This window comes from Lithobates pipiens, unplaced genomic scaffold, assembly GCF_037356315.1.
Source record: "Lithobates pipiens isolate NorthernLeopardFrog02 unplaced genomic scaffold, aLitPip1_a1.2 Scaffold_1, whole genome shotgun sequence".
Lineage (NCBI taxonomy): Eukaryota > Metazoa > Chordata > Amphibia > Anura > Ranidae > Lithobates > Lithobates pipiens.
In genome coordinates this window covers 205,213,042-205,235,435 of record NW_027507685.1, presented here as the reverse complement: position 1 = coordinate 205,235,435, position 22,394 = coordinate 205,213,042, and positions in this window count along the sequence as shown.

The window sequence follows — 22,394 nt, the reverse complement described above, 5'->3', positions numbered from 1 at the left end:
GAATTTGATCATCCAATAAGATTAAAACTGAACAAGAATTGTAAACTGCACAAGAGGTCTCTACCATTTTCCTGTGAGACTTTTACCCTTCAGCTGCCCATTGCTAATTGTCTCTCTATGTATATATTATTGGTTTTCCTTGTTCATTGATCAATTAAGTACACATTAGTACAATACATTATAAAAACTTCTGATTTACAGGTAATTGAGCTTTTTTTTTTTATCTGCCTCTAAATGCCCCTTCATGTTCAACTATGTGTCCATGTCTTCACAGTCAGAAAAAAAACACAGAAGTCGCGTTCATGGGAGGAGCTTTTGAAAAAAAAAGTGCCAACTCTTAAAGAAGAGCGGGGGACGAGGCCTTACAGTGGAATTTCCACTTTTGGGTGGAGTTCCTCTTTAAAATGGAAAATTAAGTCACCCTGTGAGAACACAACAGCTCAGCGGGGGGAGATGGCAGTACTAACATCAGACAGTTAGTACAGCGAGCTCCTTCGGTTGTTTTTTTTCCATTTAGCTCGCTGGGTTGAACGAAAAAAAATTATATTATATACCTATAGCATTATAGCATATAGCAGTGCATGAACTGAACATGAAAAAATATATCTGATGCTAGGACCACTTAAAGAACATATCTTCGAAAAAAAAAGCAACTAAAATAAAATGTATTTGTATTAAAGCTACCCGATGTCAAGGGATCAAAGGCACCACATTCCGAAGAAGCTATCAAATAACAAAATACAAGAAATTAGGGCTTTTCAGGGTACCATAATCAATACTCCACAAGTAACCGTTATATAATAAAAACTATTTTATTAAGTTTACAATATATTATTAAAATATTATTCCATCAGGATATAAATATTAAAACCATCACAGAAGAACGTGCAGCTTGAGTAATGATGCAGCGACTTCAGCTCTACATGTTTCACCAAAATAACTTCTTCAGGAGTCCTATGAATGCTGCATAGGCTATCAAAATAAATAAAATATACAATTCACAAATGAGAAAACACAACAGTTGAAAATACTGACTCAACATCAAATTAATAACAAATAGACATTTACAGAACATATTCTAGATTATATTGGAGAGATATCCTACCGGGGTGCTCAGAAGAGATAAAAAAGATAAACACTTGATGCATCAAAAAGAGGGGAAGACTAGCTCCAGAATGTATTAGATGTAAAGATCCTTTGGGGGTGATTATTTACTGCTAGGGTCACTCTAAAGATATATGGTACGATTAGCTTTGGTCGATATACATTCTTATATTTACGTTTAGTAGTATTATTATTATATTATTTTTAGTTATCTACCTATGCATCTTTATATTGAGGTCAGCCTGGGGTGATAGCTGACCAGACATATCATTTATTTATTTTGATAGCCTATGCAGCACTCCTGAAGAAGCTATATTTTGGTGAAACATGTAGAGCTGAAGTCAAACCGCATGTTCTTCTATGATGGTTTTAACATTTATATCCTGATGGCCTTTTAATAATATTTTGTAAACTTAAAAAAATAGATTTTTATTACCTACCTAAATGTTACTTGTGGAGTATTGATTATGGCACCCTGAAAATCCCTAATTTCCTCTATTTTGTATTTTAAGATAGCATTAAATGTAAACCATTGCAGTTCTTATTTAGGCAGCTGTAAAGTGAACACAGGCTCACATTAATGAATACAGGGTCAGAGCTTAATATCACCCTTTTAAAATTCTCACACCCTTCAGAAATAAAAATAGCAAGGCTAATGTTCACCATCCTTCATCAGCTTCATTACAGTGTATCAATTTTTCCTAGACTATGGATAACATAGTTCAAAGAACAATTGTGTAGTAACCCACGTAAGCCAGTCAGTAAGAAATTAGCTTCCATCATCCTGATAACGGTGACCCGTTGAGTTGTATGCTCACTTTATGTCCTCTTATTTTTTGGTGGTGTTGTTGTCAGAAACCATGAATCAGACCGAGACGAAGTACAGTTAAATCACACTTGTTTATTAAATAAAATTAAAAAGGTAAATAGAGTAAGCGTAGTCAAAGCATAGCCAGAGTCCAGTAACCAGATCGAGTAGTCAGCCAGTCCAGAGTTCAATAACCAGATCGGGTAATCAGCCAGGCCAGAAGTCAGGGATCCAAGTGGAGCAACAGCAAGTGGAATAAGGGATGTCAGTAAACCAGTCTTTAAACAGAACCGCAGGAGATGGTTTCTTGTGATGTGACCAAGGCAAAGGCAGAGATGAAGTGAGCTGGACAGCTTTAAGTAGGCAGATCAGACGAGCAGGATTAGGAACAGCTGGGTAACTGTGGAGAGAGATAAGAGCTGGCAATTAGCCGACAGCTGAGCAGCCAGCCCAGAGAAGGAAGGGCTAAGCCAGCCCTGACAGTTGTATCACGTGATCATTTATGTTTTTTGAGTAGTGGGGGGTACACCTCCCAATACTAGCTCCATACCTCTAACCACCTCATTTAGATACTTGGGGATCCAGGTGACACCTAATGTTAGCGATTATGGGAGACTGAACATTTCCCCCGCTGCTACAAAAGTTCAGAGATCGGCATAAGACATGGAACTCACTCTATTTGTCAGTAGCCGGTAGGGTGAACCTGATCAAAATGATCCTCATGCCTCAGTTACTTTAGGTGCTACACAACTCACCAGTCGTAGTCAATCTAAAGACATTTAGAATAGTGAACTTCCTATTTCGAATGCTAATATGGAAGAACTGCCCCCTCCAGGATTAAACTGGAACATTAGCAGTGCCCTAAGGACGAAGGGGGACTGGCCCTGCCAAACCCCTGGTTATATTATTTAGCCACACAACCGCAGCTTTTGATAGGAGTTATGAAAAGGGGCATGGAGAGAAGGAGCAATAATTGCAATTTGCAGCTCTTCTGAGTCTGTGGTGCTACATACAGTGAAGGGTGAGTCTTTGGCAAGCCCCATAAAATATACCCGACCTATAACCTTATCCAAAAAATCTGGAATAAAACAAAATATCTACAGGGAGTGACAGGCTACACTGAGTTTAGCTCGATTTGGTCCAATGAAATGTACCCCAAAATAGCCAAGCTGCAACATGGAGCCCTATGGAAGAGTTACAGGGTGATATACATTAGATAGATTTTTCATAATGGGACACTGCTGTCATTCGAGACTCTGCAGGAGATATTTGGCTTGCCGCAGTCCAATGCGATTTTACTATATGCAATTAAAACATGCAGAAATGGCTCAGAGTAGATCTTCTGAATGGTCTCCTTCACTGACACCAATGTTTAATTTGATCAGGAGAGCTTCTAATACCAATGGATTTATATCGCAATGTTACAGTATGCTAATGCGGAACTTCCTGAGCAAACACCCTCTGCGAATGCTGGCTAAATGGGAGGGAGATGTAGGGCAGATTGATGGCGATCAGTGGGAGGAGGCTCTGCAGGCGGTGCCTACCTGTTCACCGAATGTATCGCAAAGGCTAACGCAACTGTACATTCTGTTGAGAGTGTACTATACCCCCCACAGACTGTACAATATGGGTCTTCAGCCCACTTTACTATGCACAAGATGTAAAAGAGATTGTAAAAGAAATTGTGGAGACCTGATCCATCTACTGTGGAAGGGCCCAAAATGACACCCCTACTGGAAGGGAGTGGGGGACACCAGAAACAGGATATTTCCAGAACCCTATTTTTGGCACGCAAGCTGATAATGATACATTGGAAGTCGGAGGAACCCCTACAGTTAAGGAATGGATTAATGCAGTGGAAGCAACGCTCCAAAAGGAAAGGAACATATACCAACATAGGAGATGCTCCCAGACGTTTTAGAAACTCTGGGGCCCGTGACTGGATGTACCGGGACTCATCCCGGTGGACCTGTTCATGGGTAGGCTGCTAGGTATGAATGCTGGGTGAGACAAATCACTAAAATACTGGATCAGGGAACCTGGGTAATGCAATATAAGTAAGCCTTGGGAGGGAAAAGACCCGGTTGACAAGGATATATTTCTACTGAACCATGCACAAGATTATGCTATATATTTAGATTGCAAAGTAATTAAGTTTACTATGTCTTGTAATAGATTTCATGTGAAGCCTCGGTATGTATGTTTATGTTAACTTCAATAAACTTTTTCTTTGGATAAAATAAGTATTTGGGGTTGTATTCGATATGTGCAAAGAGAGATCACACAAATGCTTACGAGTATTACATGTATTAAAAGTCATTACCAATACCACTTTTTTTAAGACCGAATACAAGTACTTCAAGTACTAGCCGATACCAATTACCGATACTTTTATGTCATGTGTTAATTTGACTAATGGGCACTGATAGGTGGCACTGATAGATGGCACTGGCTGATGGACACTGATATATGGCACTTATGAGCACTGATAGGTGGCACTGATAGATGGCACTGACTGATGGGCACTGATAGACGGCACTGATAGGCAGCACTTATAGATGGCACTAATAGGTGGCACTGATAGGCGGCACTTATGGGCACTAATAGATGGCACTGATAGGCAGCACTTATGGGTACTGATAGATGGCACTGATAGGTGGCACCTATGTGCACTGATAGATGGCACTGATAGGCAGCACTTATGGGCACTGATAGGTGGCACTTATGGGCAGGGACTGATGGGCACTGAAATGCAGCACTGATTGGCAATTGCATAATAAATGACATGAATGATGAGTGGAGAGGAAGGATTTTGCAATGCTATATGGAATATAGCATTGAAAAATCCTTCTTTGCCTCTTATCATTCATGTCATTTAACATTTAACATCTAGTAAGTATGCTGTGATGCCCATATTGGTACACCTTGCACTCGGCTGCAGTAGGCCAGCAACAGACATCTTGTTACACCCAGCCAGAACTATATATGGAACAAGATGTCCGCTGCTGGCTTACTGCAGCCGAGTGCAGGGTGTACCAAGATGAGCGTCATGATGTTTACCCTCTGACGGAGACACAGAATGCCACTTTCTTTACCGAATGTGCCCATGACCGTTTTGTATGGAATATGCCCTTGCCCCGGCCAGCTTACCCCTAGTTCCTCTGTTGCCAGACTGAGCTCCTCTCCGACTTCCGGTTCCAGGTATCGGATTAGGCATCTGGAGCATTTGTGCGAGTACAAGCACAAATGCTCGATATCGGTCCCAATACAATACTATACCCTGTTCCAAATTATTATGCCAATGATATTTTTCTCATTTACCTAAATAATTGATGTAAACAACAGTCAGCATAATTCTCATGTTATCAACTATTAAGAGTACAATTCAAATTTTATTGAACAAACCTCCTTTTTTTTTTTTCAAATATTCCAAATTCACAAATTCAAGTTCACTGTTTCAAATTATTACGCAAGTAAGTTTCAAAACACTTTATAGGTTGTAAAGAACTGAACATTGTCATTTGTTGTGTTTGCAGCATATTTACTCAAATAAAAAGCTATTTTAATCAAACTTTGAATAACATTTTAACTTTTTAAACATTTTAACAGGTCGCGTTACATTTTAATATAGGACCCCTTATTTGATAGCAGCTTCACAATCTTGCATTTATTGAACTTGTGAGTTTTTGGACAGTTTCTGCTTGAATTTGTTTGAAAGATGTCAGAATAGCCTCCCAGAGCTGCTGTTTGGATGTAAACTGACTCCCAGCCTCCTAGATCTTTTGCTTGAGGTTGCTCCAAAGGTTCTCCATAGGATTGAGGTGAGGGGAGGATGGAGGCCACACCATGACTTTCTCTCCTTTTATCCCCATAGCAGCCATTGGTGCAGAAGTATTCTTTGGAGCATAAGATGGTGCATTGTCATGCATGAAGATGATTTTATTACGGAAAGCATAGTTCTTCCTTCTATACCAGGGAAGGAAGTGGTCAGTCAGGAACTCCACATACTTTGCAGAGGTCATCTTTGCACCTTCTGGGGCAGACCAGCTCTCTTCCCATGATTCCGGCCCCAAAAAATGACTCCACCGCCGCCTTGCTGACGTCGCAGCCTTGTTGGAACAGGGTGACCTGATGTCTGGAGGTACTCTGCTGGGGGCACCTGATGTAAGGATGGACTCTGCTGGGGGCACCTTATGTAAGGATGGACTCCGCTGGGGGCACCTGATGTAAGGCCGGACTCTGCTGGGGGCAGCTGATGGCATCAGGTGGCAGGCGACGTGGTGACATGCTTAGGGCTACCACTGATTCTGCATTATGGTGAGTTGAATAATTTCATTTTATATTGCAATGTAATAATAGAAATAATTTGCTTCAATCATCCTGACACCATAACAACCATGGTGCCGGGATGATTGAAGGTGTTTGGAGTATCTTTATCTGCTGATAGTTAAACTTTCTGGAATACACATATTTCTATTGTTGTGTAGGATCTGGGCCTGCTGTCCTTCCATCCCTCTCTCTCCCTCCCTCTCCCTCCATCCCTCGTTCATCTCAGAAGCTACCCACACACCCTTAGAGCCACACCCCTTTAAGTCAAGCCCACTATTTTGCTGAAACCGTGCCCATTTTTGCCAAGTGGGAGGGGTCAAAAATGATGGGTGGGGTCTGGCGCCCCCTCATCCTAAAACTTCTCCAGCCACCATTGGATGTAAGTATCTGTATCTGATATCCAGAGGGTCGCTGTGGATGCTGAAAATCACTGTAGAAGTCTGTGCTACATACACCAATTAACAGGATCTTCCTCCCTGTACACAGAACACAGGGGGTTGCTTGCTCAGCACTACTGCCATTTAAAGAACATCTTGTATTTGTTTTTGTAAATTCAAGGTGTTCTCTGCTTGGACGGGGTGGTGAAGAGGGGTGGATGCTGTCACAATCTCCAATCTCCTCATCCGATCATAGAACACATTGTATTCAATAAAAAATGTCTGAATGGGGGTGGTGCGAGTGACCCCCCTGTAGTCAGTGTGCAGAGGGGATTCCGTTAGAGCAGACATGGCAGTTCGCAGCTATAACCCTATGTATAACACTACATCGATTTTCAGATATGGATACTTACGCTGAGCCTAGCTGGACCAATTTATGTTTGCAAAAAAATATAACACCTGCTTTAAAGAATCTTGCAATTCCAGCAAGATCTTGTGGATGTGTTTCCAATTATGCAGTTTGGAATGCTTTTATTACTAGTGTTACTTGCCAATAAAATTTTATATTTTTGGTATTTCATTTCCAGCTGTCTATTGTGTTGTGGCCTGCATGTAAAGAATGGAAGATGTTACATATTAGAGGATGAGTCCAGGTTGAAGATACTTCCTTCCTGAGGCATTTTTCCGGAGATTGGAGCAAGGATCAGATGTACGGCAGATAACTGCACTGCACACCCTAAGGGTATTCCATATGTGCCTGAGTATAGAGCTGATTGACAGTCCCAGGTTGCTATGGAGCTTTCTTGGTCGGTTTGTGCCCATGTAATGGGAGACTGCATCATATCATTACCTGTGGTCAGGTTACATAAACACTCTCCCCCCCTGTTTGTCATCCTACATAATGTATGGTGGAGTTCACAAGGTCATTACAAGAAGCGCATTTCAAGGGTTCTCCTGGGGAGAAAGCAAAGCTTTCTTCCAACTCCCAGGGTCAAGGACTAGGCCATGAATTATTGAGGACCAGAGGCTAGGCTTCCGTATCTTCACCTGTGAATGTTCATTATATATCCTAATGTTTTACAGATATCAGTGGTGGAACAAAAGCTGGTAAACGCTATGCAATGTGTTCATGAGGGTGGTGTCAAGGTTTTTAGCTTTGAAATTTGATGTGTTTATTGCTTGGTTTTTATCTATTAGTTGGCCACCATGAAAGCCTTTTTTTTTTTTTCTCTCTAAGCCCTTGTACACACGGTCGGACATTCTGACGGAAAATGTCTGATTGGACCATGTTGTCGGATAATCCGACTGTGTGTGGGCTTCATCGGACTGTTTCCATCGGAATATCCGACGGACCAAGTTTTAGAGCTGGCCTATAAAACTTTCCGAAGACATGATCCGATCGGACTTTGTCCAATTGTGTGTAGAGAATTCCGATCGGACAAAGTGCCACGCATGCTCAGATCAAATTTCTAGACCAAAGCTATTGGCTACTAGCCTGAACGTAGTCCTGTCGTAACAAAATAACATCATCACGTTATATACGGTCGGATTTTCCGACAACTTTGTCCGACCGTGTGTATGCAACACAAGTTTCGGACAAAATCCGTCAGACAAAATCCGACGGATTTTGTTGTCGGAATGTCCAACCGTGTGTACAAGGGCTAAGAGCCGATTCACACCACAGAAACACAGATGCATTTCTACATGTGCGTTTTCATTGCATTCTGATGCATTTACATTGTGTTCCAGTGTGTTTTTTTCCCACTCTTGTTCTTTTTCCCCAGAGTTCCCTGTAATACTTGCTGGTGTGTTTTTGATGTGCTTAGATGCGTTTCAGTGCATTTTTCTACTCTGAACTTTGCCATTGAAATCCATGTAACCTACTGTCCGTGCAAATTTTTATTCACATTTCACAAAATACATCAAAGATTAGAAATAAAAAATGTGGTGTGTACACATCAGTGGATAACTAAGTTATATAAAAAGAAGGATAGGGTCCAAGGCGCTACCTCAAGTTCTATAAATTTATATCGATAATAGAAGGATCACTAGAAGCAACTATTCCTCCAAGACCCTCTTAACCAGGGGCGTAACTATAGGGGGTGCAGCAGTCGCGACCGCAACCGGGCCCTGTGATGCAGGGGGCCCATGCAGCCCCCTCTACATATGGCCAGCAGCAGCATAGGCAGCTAGGGGTACCAGTGCACCATGCACACGGGTGGCTGGAGGTGGAGGGTGACTAGCAGAGCTCCATGCTCGACTATCGCACTGGCTGCTCTTTAGTTGTGCATTCCCCGCATGACCTGTGTCCTCAGCCGGCTCCTCAGAGTACCCCTATCCAGCTCCATGCATTGCCGCTCAGTCCGATGTCTGTTCTCCCCGGCCAGAGTCCCGCCCCCCCCCCCTCGAGTCCGGTCCACACTGCACTGCATACTTCTCCCGGGTAAACAAACTTTAAGCACACAGATGCAGTGCAGCCCTATGAGAGCCGGCTCCCCGGAGGACACTGCAGGCTTGTCTGCCAGCCCCCCTCCAGCACACTGGATGGAGCCCAGGCCAACATGGATGAGTGCATGGCCTACAGCTTGGTCATGGTGAGTGAGAGGACCCCATCCCCCACACACCATTACATACCCCCTCCCTCTCCCCCTGGGGACAGGGACCCCTTCTTACGTGGGGACAGGGACCCCCACCTCCCCTGGGGACCAGGACCCCTTCTCACCTGGGGGCAGTAACTTCATCTGCCCTGGAGAAAAGGACCTCATCTCTTCTGGGGACAGGGACCCCATCCTGCCTAGGGACAGTCCCCCAATGGGGCACCTAAAAATTAAAAAAAACTAATGATACCAGTGGTGGAACTACAGGGCTCACAAAGGTCATACCTGTGACCACACCCTGGAGTTCCACCGCCAGACTCGAAGGGAAGGGCCCTGGCTGGGGTTCAGGGGGGCCCTTCATGGTTTCTTGCATCGGGGCCCTGAAGGTTCTAGTTACGCCACTGCTCTTAACCAACAGGGGGAGAGGTCCACTAGGTAAGAGGAGAACGAACAGCACCCTAAAAGATATCTAATATCTCATAGAGTTAACAAAAATACAGGAAACAGGAGGCATACACCACGTACCCCCCTGTTTTTTATGAATTGCCAGGGGATGGGTATGTTGTGCCAATATGCCTAATATAGATAATAAATGGTGTACAGTATGCACCAGGTCTAAACTGTTTCGTGCCAGATAGTCTATGCACAGTAATTCGGCTAAGATTACACACACTATCCTATATAGGCATACTGCCACATGATATTAAAGAGCGATTCCACCTACAAAAAAAATATTAAAAGCCAGCAGCTATAAATACTACAGCTGCTGACTTTTAATAAATAGACACTCACCTGTCCCAGGGTCCAGCGATGTTGGCAGCCGAGACCGATCGATCGCTCGGGTCTCAGCTTCTGCCGCCACCATTCTAGGTGAGGGAATCAGGAAGTGAAGCATTGCGGCTTCACTTTCCGGTTCCCTACTGCGCATGCGCGAGTCGCACAGCGCACTAGGAATGGTCCGCGATGTCTCTGGAACCCGTGTGTGTCCCAGCAGAAAACGCGGCGGGATAGGAAACGGCATAGACTCCCGGAAGTGGGTGCAAATACCTGTCTTAGACAAGTATCTGCACCCCCCTCCCCCCTGAAAGGTGCCAAATGTGACACCGGAGGGGGGGGGGAGGGTTCCGATGAGCGGAAGTTCCACTTTAGGTATAAACTGTAACAAAATGTCAGGATAATATAATAAGTGAATATAACATAGACAGTAAATCAGGAAATATAAAGAAAACCGATGTTTTACAATAGAGATACTCCTATATCATTAGATTAATCCACAATATATATGTATATGTGCAGGCAAAACACCTTCAGCAAATTGTCCATACGCCAGTAAAGTTAAAAAATAGTCCAAAACCAATTCCTTATGTATATAAAGTGCAATAGTGCAAAAATTATACAAAAAAGTACAAAATAAAAAGCCCCAAAGGGTGCAAGAAATGCAAAAAAAAAAAAAAATATATATATATATATATATATATATATATATATATAAAATCGTTAGAGAAATCATATATATAATATATTATATATATATATATATATATATATATATATATATATACAGCGGTGTGAAAAAGTGTTTGCCCCCTTCCTCATTTCCTGTTCCTTTGCATGTTTGTCACACTTAAGTGTTTCGGAACATCAAACCAATTTAAACAATAGTCAAGGACAACACAAGTAAACACAAAATGCAATTTGTAAATGAAGGTGTTTATTATCAAAGGTGAAAAAAAATCCAAACCATCATGGCCCTGTGTGAAAAAGTGATTGCCCCCCTTGTTAAAACATACTATAACTGTGGTTGTCCACACCTGAGTTCAATTTCTCTAGCCACACCCAGGCCTGATTATTGCCACACCTGTTCACAATCAAGGCATCACTTAAATAGGAGCTGCTTGACACAGTAAGGTCCACCAGAAGATCCTTAAAAGCTACACATCATGCCGAGACCCAAAGAAATTCAGGAACAATTGAGAAAGAAAGTAATTGAGATCTATCAGTCTGGAAAGGGTTATAAAGCCATTTCCAAAGCGTTGGGAATCCAGCGAACCACAGTGAGAGCCATTATCCACAAATGGCGAAGACATGGAACAGTGGTGAACCTTCCCAGGAGTGGCCGGCCGCCCAAAATTACCCCAAGAGCGCAGCGACGACTCATCCAAGAGGTCACAAAAGACCCCACAACAACGTCCAAGGAACTGCAGGCCTCACTTGCCTCAGTTAAGGTCAGCGTTCATGCCTCCACCATCAGGAAAAGACTGGGCAAAAATGGCCTGCATGGCAGAGTTCCAAGGAGAAAACCACTTCTGAGCAAAAAGAACATCAAAGCTCGTCTCAATTTCTCCACAACACATCTTGATGATCCCCAAGACTTTTGGGACAACATTCTGTGGACCGATGAGACAAAAGTGGAACTCTTTGGAAGGTGTGTGTCCAAGTATATCTGGCGTAGAAGGAACACTGCATTTCATAAAAAGAACATTATACCAACAGTAAAATATGGTGGTGGTAGTGTGATGGTTTGGGGCTGTTTTGCTGCTTCAGGACCTGGAAGACTTGCCGTGATAAAAGGAACTATGAATTCTGCTGTCTACCAAGAGATCCTGAAGGAGAATGTCCGACCATCTATTTGTGTCCTCAAGCTGAAACGAACTTGGGTTCTGCAGCAGGACAATGATCCTAAACACACCAGCAAGTCCACCACCGAATGGCTGAAGAAAAACAAAATGAAGACTTTGGAGTGGCCTAGCCAAAGTCCTGACCTGAATCCTATTGAGATGTTGTGGTATGACCTTAAAAAGGCCGTTCATGCTCGAAAACCCTCTAATGTAACTGAATTAGGACAATTCTGCAAAGATGAGTGGGCCAAAATTCCTCCAGGACGCTGTAAAAGCCTCATTGCACGTTATCGCAAACGCTTGGTTGCAGTTGTTGCTGCTAAGGGTGGCCCAACCAGTTATTAGGTTTAGGGGGCAATCACTTTTTCACACAGGGCCATGATGGTTTGGATTTTTTTTCACCTTTAATAATAAACACCTTCATTTACAAATTGCATTTTGTGTTTACTTGTGTTGTCCTTGACTATTGTTTAAATTGGTTTGATGTTCCGAAACACTTAAGTGTGACAAACATGCAAAGGAACAGGAAATGAGGAAGGGGGCAAACACTTTTTCACACCACTGTATATATATAAAGTACATATAAATAAATGTGCAAAAAAGTGTATGAGTCAACTGTAAATAAGTCCGAAGTAATAAAGTAGATTAAGGTGACTTTAGTGCTTGATCAAAGAAATCCGGTGACTTCTGTGCTCCCCCTCTCGGGTCCCCACTCACCAGATCCCTGTACCCCAAAGGGGTTAAGTGCATGTAATCCCTCTGTATGCACTTGGCTCCATTCACCTCATCCTCCTCCTTTATCTGGTCCGCGTGTCTTGTGCCTGGGATAATTCATTTTTTAATTATGGCTTGTAGCAATATAATGGATCCTCAGAGGAAACAAAAAGTAGCTCCCATAGTGTAGTAGTTTAACATATATATATATATATATGAAGTTAGCCAACAGTCAAGAATCACATAACAATCCAATAAACCATATCTAAAAGGGTAGTGTCCAACCAATATGAGCAAGAGCATCCCAGAATCTCGGGGAATGTCCATGGGTTTTTGATGCAGAAAAAAATGTACTGGAATGTGGTGTGAAACGGCCTTCTGTTAGTATAAATTGACCGGCTTTCTTTTTTCCCATTATATATTTCTTAAAAGTGTTGTCAGAATACAGATAAAAGAATGCATCAGATAAATATGCTCAAGGAATCCATAAAGGGAAATCAAACAAATACCCCCCGCAGCTGGGCCATCCTGGACCAGCCAAGGGCACATACTTAAAAAAGGAGATCCGCCTTTCTTATTTGCGCCACTTAAGCTAATCGTGGGAAAAATCTGGCAGGCTGGTTGTACCCAAGTTGATCGATTAACTTACATACATTCAGCTTGCCCAGTAACGATTCGAATCTCAGCCAGTTCCCGCTGAACCACTAAACCACGGGTTAAAAGAAAGAAAATTGCTTGATTCCCCATGAACACAGTTAGTGTTGATGGGGGAATCCCTCCAGCAGGAACCAGACAAATTTTGATCCAGCTATGGGAAGGCTGTTTGCACTGAAGTCGATCTATCCATAGACTTCAGTACAATCAGCCTGTTGTGGGCTATAGCTGCCAGCAGCGATCACTGAATTCAGACATCCAATGGTTGAAGAAAATTGGTTGAGGTCAGTCAGGTTCCTCCACCCCAAACTCGCTCATCCATGTCTTTATGGACCTTGCTTTGTGCACAGTCATGTTGGAACAGGAAAGGGCCATCCCCAAGCTGTTCTCACTAAGTTGAGAGCATGTCCAAAATGTCTTGGTCTACTGACGCCTTAAGAGTTCACTTCACTGAAACTAAGGGGCCAAGTCCAACCCCTGAAACACAACCCCACACCATAACCCCCCCCCCCCCTCCACCAAATTATTTGGACCAGTACACAAAGCAAGGTCCATAAAGACATGGATGAGCAAGTTTGGGGTGGAGAAACTTGACTGGCCTGCACAGAGTCCTGACCTCAATCCGATAGAACACCTTTGGGATGAATTAGAGCGGAGACTGCAAGCCAGGCCTTCTCGCCCAACATCAGTGCCTGACCTCACAAATGCGCTTCTGGAAGAATGGTCAAACATTCCCATAGACACACTCCTAAACCTTGTGTACAGTCTTCCCAGAAGAGTTGAAGCTGTTATAGCTGCAAAGGATTGGCCAACTCAATATTGAACTCTACGGACATAAGCCCCATACACACTGTCTGTTTTTCTGCTGATTTTTGTCTTCAGATTTGCCAAAACCATGTAGTAGAAGGGCCTGCCTGATTGCATACAAATTGAAACTCCTAAGGTTTGACCTCATATTATATGGTTTTGGTAAATCTGAAGGAAAAACTCAGCAGAAAATCTGATAGTCTGTATGGGGCTTAAGACTGGGATGCTATTAAAGTTCATGCACGTGTAAAGGCAGGCATCCCAATACTTTTGGTAATATAGTGTTTATATATATTGGTAGATGCTCCCTCTTGTGGTTAGCTGTATATCAGGAAATGCTGAAAGACAGCTGTCATATAATAAGCTAACCACATGAAGTGTCTTCTGCTTGTAGAGCTTGTTGCAAACCATGTGGGTGCCATTAATTCCTAATGGCACCCCCATGCATCTGGCAAATATGCATGCATTTGTCTGTCAAAACGCATAGTACCACAGTACCGTAGTACCATTTGCTTTGGTGCAACGCGATTGTAAAAATTGCTATTTGTGCATGTTTCATGCATGTAGGGCAGTCCATTGAAATGAATGGGCTGCACTAAATGCACTGCAAGGGAATGCACAAAAGCGTGCCTTATGGTGTGAATGAGCTCTCAATCATTCTCTTCAGACTGATTTTACTCTCCGAGAAACAGCAGAGCACGCAGTCTGCGGAGACCCTAGGCATGAGGCATGAAGCAAAGCTTACGATGAAATTATTAAACAGGGTTGCCCCCAGGCGCATACATAACTATATAAATTAGAATTATACATAAGGTTTTTAAAACATAAATGTACTGTACATGGATAAGAATATTTATATCTAACTGATCATATTGATTGATATTAAAAAAAAAAAAAAAAAAGACTATTGTTTCCATTTAACCACTTCATCCCCGGACCATTTGGCTGACCAAAGACCAGAGATTTTTTTGCGATTCGGGCACTGCGTCGCTTTAACTGACGTGGTTCCCAAACAAAACTGACGTCCTTTTTTTCGCACAAATAGAGCTTTCTTTTGGTGGTATTTGATCACCTCTGCGGTTTTTATTTTTTGCGTTATAACAAAAAAAGAGCGACAATTTTGAAAAAATAAATCTTTTTTTTTTTGCTATTATAAATATCCCCCAAAAATATATAAAAAAAAATTTTTTTTCCTAAGTTTAGGCCGATATGTATTCTTCTAAATATTTTTGGTAAAAAAAAAAAATCGCAATAAGCGTATATTGATTGGTTAGCGCAAACGTTATTGTGTCTACGAAATAGGGGATAGTTTTATGGCATTTTTAGTAATAATTTTTTTTTTTTACTAGTGATGGCAGCGATCAGCGATTTTTATTGTGACTGCGTCACTATGGCAGACACATCGGACAATTTTGACACATTTTTGGGACCATTCACATTTATACAGCGATCAGTGCAATTAAAAATGCATTGATTACTGTGTAAATGTGACTGCCAGTGAAGGGGTTAACCACTAGGTGGCGCTGTAGGGGTTAAGTGTGTCCTAGGGAGCGATTTTAACTGTGGGGGGAGGGGCTACGTGTAACACATCTCTGATCACCGCTCCCGATTACAGGGAGCTATGATCAGTGACTAGGCAGAACGGGGAGATGCTTGTTTACATTAGCATATCCCCGTTCTTCAGCTCCGTGAGATGATCGCGGGTATCCCCGTGGACATCGAGTTCGTGGGACCAGCGATCCTACTCACGGAGCTCGCGGCGGGTGCGTGACATTCTGTCGACATAAATATGCAGGCGGCGGTCAGCAAGTGGTTATATTACCCCGCTAATCAATTTAAGCCTGCCTATCACTTCTAATATCTCGTACACACGATCGGACATTCCGACAACAAAACTGTGGATTTTTATCAGACGGATGTTGGCTCAAACTTGTCTTGCATACACACGGTCACACAAATGTTGATGGAAATTCCGAACGTCAAGAACGCAGTGACGAGCCAAGAAAAATGAAGTTCAATAGCCAGTGCGGCTCTTCTGCTTGATTCCGTGCATACGTGGGCTTTTGTGCGTCGGACTTGTGTACACATGATCGTAATTTCCGACAAGTTTTGTTGTCGGAAAATTTGAGAACCTGCTCTCAAATATTTGTTGGCGGAAATTCCAACAACAAATGTTCGATGGAGCATACACACGGTCAAGCTCACATCGAACATTTCCCGTCGGAAAATCCCGTCTGTAAATCATCCTATTACCGTCCCCCCACCCCCCCCGTAACATGGTCTCTGTATTCATGTAATTAAAGTAGATGTAAACCCCAACTGAATGGCATTTATGCTGGCCACACATGGATCGACATTCATGTGGTTCAGCAGGGTCCAGCCAGATCCTTGTATGGACACCTTCGTTTTACAGAAGTCGATCTTTCAACTGACTTCTGTGAAACACCCTGTCAGGTTTTTACCAAACAATCAGTGCTACTGGCTATAGCCAGCAACACTGATCATTGTTTTCTGATGGCAGGGATGGCTGTGATAATCTTTTAACCACTTCAGCCCCGGAAGATTTTACCCCCTACCTGACCACAGTACTTTTTGCCATTTGCACTGCGTCGCTTTAAGTGACAATTGCGCAGCCGTGCAACGTTGCACTTGAACAAAATTGACCTCTTTTTTTGCCCACAAATAGAGCTTTCTTTTGGTGGTATTTGATCACCTTTGCGGTTTTTATTTTTTGCACTATAAACAAAAAAAGAGACAATTTTGAAAAAAAATTCATTATTTTTTACTTTTTGCTATAATAAATATCCCCCGAAAATATATATAAAAAAATATTTTTTTCCTCAGTTTAGGCCGATATGTATTCTTCTACATATATTTGGTAAAAGAAAATCCCAATAAGCGTATATTGATTTGTTTATGCAAAAGTTATGCCCTGTACACACGGTCTGAATTTCCGACATAAAATGTGCGATCAGATCGCGTTGTCGGAAAATCCAAACGTATGTGGGCTCCATCTGACTTTTTCTCGGTCGGAATTCCTGACACACTAAGTTTGAGAGCAGGATCTAAAATTTTCCGACAACAAAATCCGATCGTTTAAATTTCGATCGTGTGTAGACAAATCCGATGGACAAAGTGCCACGCATGCTCAGAATAAATTAAGAGACCACAGCTATTGGCTACTGGCCCGTTTATAGTCCCGACGTAGGTGTTGTATGTCACCTCATTCAGAACGATCGGATTTTCCGAAAACTTTGTCCGACTGTGTATATGCAAGACAAGTGTGTACAGGGCATTATAGTGTCTATAAAATAAGGGATAGTTTTATGGCATTTTTTTTATTAATTTTTTTTTTTTTTTACTAGCAATGGCGGCGATCTGTGTTTTATCAGGACTGCGACATTATGTCGGACAATTTGGACACATTTTTGGGACTATTGGCATTAATACAGCAATCAGTGCGATAAAAATGCATTGATTACTGTAAAAATGTCACTGGCAGTGAAGTGGTTAACCACTAGGGGGCGGTGAAGGTGTTAATGTGTTCCCTTTTGTGTGTTCTAACTGAAGGGCGGGGGGGGGGGGGGGGGACTGTGTAGTGGAAGAGATAGATCGCTGTTCATACTCTGTATGAACAGACGATCTGTCACTTCTCCCCTCAGAGAACCGAGACCTGTGATTTTTCGACCGGACTCGAGTCCATCGGAAAGATTTGAAACATGTCTATTTCTAGGTCCGTCGGATTTTTGGGAAAAAAAGTCCGCTGGAGCCCACACACGATCGTAATATACGACAGATTCATTCCGTCGGACCTAGTCCGTCGAAAAAAGTCTGGTTGTGTGTATCCGGCATAAGTATTATTTTAATACAAACTGCAGATTGAAAAAGTCTGAAAATTACCAAAAATATTTACCTTAACACGTTGAAGCTTGTATGAGCCGTTGGTAATTAGGTTTAGCTCTACCATATGTTCTTTTATTACTCCTTCTCATCCAGGGTTCTATGAAACCTCCAGTTTCCTCCTGGGGTTGCTAGGGGTTCCTTAAGCTGATACATTACCAATGACACCAATGATCTTTTTGGCTATTTGTAAGTAGGGCAATCTTCCAATTGGCCAACATTAAAAATTGAATTTTTCCCACTCACCAATAATGCAAAGATAATTTTTCCTGTTGACCACCACTGTAATGGGGCCTTTCTTCACTGACCATCAATAAAAGGTGTCCTTATCCCACTGAACACCAATCTAAGGGGCATCTTCATTGACCACCAATGTAACAGTGGCCACCAGTGTAAGGGGGCATTACAGTGACTGGCAACGTAAGGGGGAACTACACCAACCAGTTATTTAAGGGGTCACTACACTGACCACCAGTGTAAATGGGCATTTCAGTGACCACCAATGCAAGCAGGTTCTTTTCAACTGACCACCAGTGTAATGGGGCCTTTCTTCACTGACCATGAATGGTTGTCCTTGTCCCTCTGACTACCAATCTAAGGACATTTCCTCACTGACCACTAATGTAACAGTGACCACCAATGTAAGGGGGCACTACACACTGACCAGCAATGTAAGGGGGGCTACACTGACTAATTATTTAAGGGATTGCTACTGGCCACCACAAGTGGATTCTTTTTCACTGACCAGCAGTGTAAGCCCTTGTACACACGATCTGAGATTCCGACGGAATGTGTCCGATCGGAGCGTTTTGTTGGATATTCCGACTGTGTGTGGTATGCATCGGAGTGTTTCCGTCGGAATATCTGTCGGACCAAATTTTCCAACTTGCCGGAAATATTTTCAGACAAAATGCTCCGATCGGACTCATGTGTAGAGAATTCCGATTGGACAAAGTGCCACGCATGCTCAGATCAAATTCCTACATCAAAGCTATTGGCTACTAGCTTGAATGTAGTCCCGTCGTAACGAAATAACGTCATCACCTTCTGAACAATCGGATTTTCCGACAACTTCGTCCGACTGTGTGTATACAACAGTTTCGGACAAAATCCGACGGATTTGGTTGTCGGAATCTCCGACCGTGTGTACAAGGGCTTAGGAGACAATTTTTGAATGACCATCAATGTATTGAGGCTTTTCTCCACTGACTATCAAAGTAAGGGTGAATAAATTAATAAAAAGACATCCAAGAGGCACTGCGAATTTCATATAAGTTTAAAAAAAAGTAAAGAGAAGGCAAAAACATTTGAAAAGCCCACTGACTCAGTTTAGGCTGCTCATGCAGGGCCGTTTTTAAGGCAGGGCAAAAGGGGCAGCTGCCCTGGGCCCTGTCATTGTTGTGGGGCCCAAAGCAGATGCCTCATACTTGCCAACTAGCCTGGTTTAAATTCCCTCATCCCCTGAGGTTTTAGTCCTGTGCTGTGTCCCAATATCTCAGTGTGCTACTACTAATGCTGCCCAGCTCTCCCCTATTGTTGTGTAAAGATGACTCGCCTGCAGACCCTGTGTTTACATGTACATTACCAGCATTCATATGTAAATAGCGGCATCATTCATATGTAAATAGGGGCGGCCGGTGGCATTGATATGTATATCATGCCCCCCTGAGGTCATATCCACAGTAATCTCTAGCAATCAATCAACAAGCAGAAATCGTGTGCTGTAACCTCTAGTAATGAATCAGTGAGCTGTAATGTATGCTGCAACCTCTAGCAACCAGTCAGTGAGCGGTAATGATACAATGTAACCTCTGGCAACCAATCGCAATAGCTGCCTGATCTGATTCAGTAAACTGATTTTGAGTCTAGCTGCTATTTATTAAATGTCTCAGAGCAGGTGGAGAGCAAAACTGCATGGGGAGGGGGGGCCCCAAGAAAAGTTTTACCCAGGGTCCAATCAATATTAAAGATGGCCCTGTGCTCATGACAGACAAGGCTACCCTCCAGTGGGTACCCCAGCAGGTTACTAGAAAAAAAAAACATGCATACAAGAGCGCCAGACCAAAAGATAAGAGTCAAAATTAATTTATTGGTATTATACTAAAAGACAGCCAACCCATTTTGGGGGGTCAAAGGAACTCCCCCTTCATCAGGGCTTCAGTTATAAAGGAGAACCTTGAAGTGACTCAAGTTAAGGCTTTCCTGAGTGAATCTGTGCAGGGAAGCTAATTGCTGTATTAGAAGAATTACTTGCCAGTAGTTTCTGCATGAGCAATCAAGATATCTTGATTGCTTTGACAAAGGGGCAGTTCCTTTGACCCCCGAAATGTGTTGGCTTTCTTTTAGCACAATACCATTAAATGAAATTAGACTCTTTTATCTTTAGGTCTGGTGCTCTTTCAATGTATGAATGTTTTTTTTCCATTCAATGTAAGGGTGTCCTTCTCCCACTTGGGTTCAAAACCGAACCTAATGCCGCCAGGCGGAAGAGCTAACCACCTTACCACAGTTACATTTTTTTTGTAGGTCTAGAGGAAGATGAAGAAGCTTCATTACTTACAGTGGTGAAAATAATTATTTGATCCCCTGCAGATTTTGTAGGTTTGCCCACTTACAAAAAAAGTCTATAATTTTCTATCATAGATGTATTTTAAATGATAAAGACAGAATATCAACCAAAAATCCAGAAAAAACACATAAAAGAAATGCTATAAATTAAGTTGCAGTTCAGTGAGTAAAATAAGTATTTGATCCCCAAGCAAAACATGACTTAGTACTTGGTGGAGAAACACAGAGGGTAAGACGTTTCTTGAAGCTGGTGTCTAGGTTTGCGCACATCTCAGGAGGGATTTTGGCACACTCTTCTTTACAGATCTAAATCCTTAAGGTTTCTTGGCTGTCTCTTGGCAACTCGAAGTTTCAGCTCCCTCCATAAATCTTCTATAGGATTAAGGTCTGGAGACTGACTAGACCACTCCCTGACCTTAATGTGCTTCTTCTTGAGCCACTCCTTTGTTGCCTTGGTGGTATGTTTTGGGTCATTGCCATGCTGGAAGACCCATCCATGACCCAGCTTCAGTGTTCTCATCCAAGATTATACAATACATGGCCCTGTCCATTGGCCCCACAATGTGGCAAAGTTGGCCTGTACCTTTAGTAGAGAAACAGCCCCCAAAGCATAATGTTTTCACCCCCCATGCTTGACTGTGGAGATGGCGTTCTTAGGGTCATAGTCAGCATTTTTTTTCCTCCAAACATGGCGAGTCAAGTTAATGCCAAAGGGCTCAATTTTGGTCTCATCTGACCACAGCACCTTCTCCCAATCCTTCTCTGAATCATTTAGATGTTCATTGGCATGACTGTAAATGTGCCTTCTTGAGGAGGGGGACTTATCGTGTTTAGAGGAAGAAAAATGCTGACTATGACCCTAAGAACATCATCCCTACAGTCAAGCACGGAGGTGGAAACATTATGCTTTGGGGCTGTTCCTCTGCTAAAGGTACAAACCGACTTTACTGTAATGAGGGGCCAATGGATGGGGACATGTACTGTAAAATCTTGGATGAGAACCTTCTTAGCTGAGCTAGAACACTGAAGATGGGTCATGGATGGGTCTTTAAGTATGACAATGACCCAAAACATACCTCCAATGCAACAAAGGAGTGGCTCAAGAAGAGGCACATTAAGGTCATGGAGTGGCCCAGCCAGTCTCTAGACTTTAATCATATAGAAAATTTATGGAGGAAGTTGAAACATCGAGTTGCCAAGTGATTGACAAGAAACCTTAAAGATTTATGCCGCATACATATGATCGGTATTTTGGCCAGCAAAAGACCGATGAGAGCTTTTCATTGGAAAATGCGACCGTGTGTATGCTCCATCGGAATTTAGCTGGCTGAATTCCCGCCAGCAAAAATTTGAGAGCATGTTCTCAATTTTTCAGACGGAAAAACTTTCTATCGGAAATTCCGATCGCGTGTATGCAATTCCGACACGCAAAAACTCACGCATGCTCAGATTCAACTAGGAGATGGTAGCTATTGGCTACTGGGTATTGAACTTCCGTTTTCTAGTCCCATCGTACGTGTTGTATCTCACCGCGTTCTTGACGGTTGGAATTTGGTGTGACCGTGTGTATGCAAGACAGCTTGAGCGAAATCCCATCGGAATTCCGTGGGGAAAACCATCAGAGCTTTTTCCAACCAAAATTCCGATCATGTGTCATTAGAGAAGATCTGTAAAGAAGAGTGGACCAAATTCTCCCCTGAGATGTGTGCAAACCTGGTCAGAACTTCAAGAAATGTCTTACCTCTGTGCTTGCTTCTCCACCAAGTACTAAGTCATATTTTGCTTGGGGATCAAATACTTATTTTACTCTCTGAACTGCAACTCAATTTATAACATTTGTATCATGTGTTTTTTTCTGAATTTTTGGTTGATATTCTGTCTCTATCATTTAAAATACACTTATGATAAAAATTTTAGA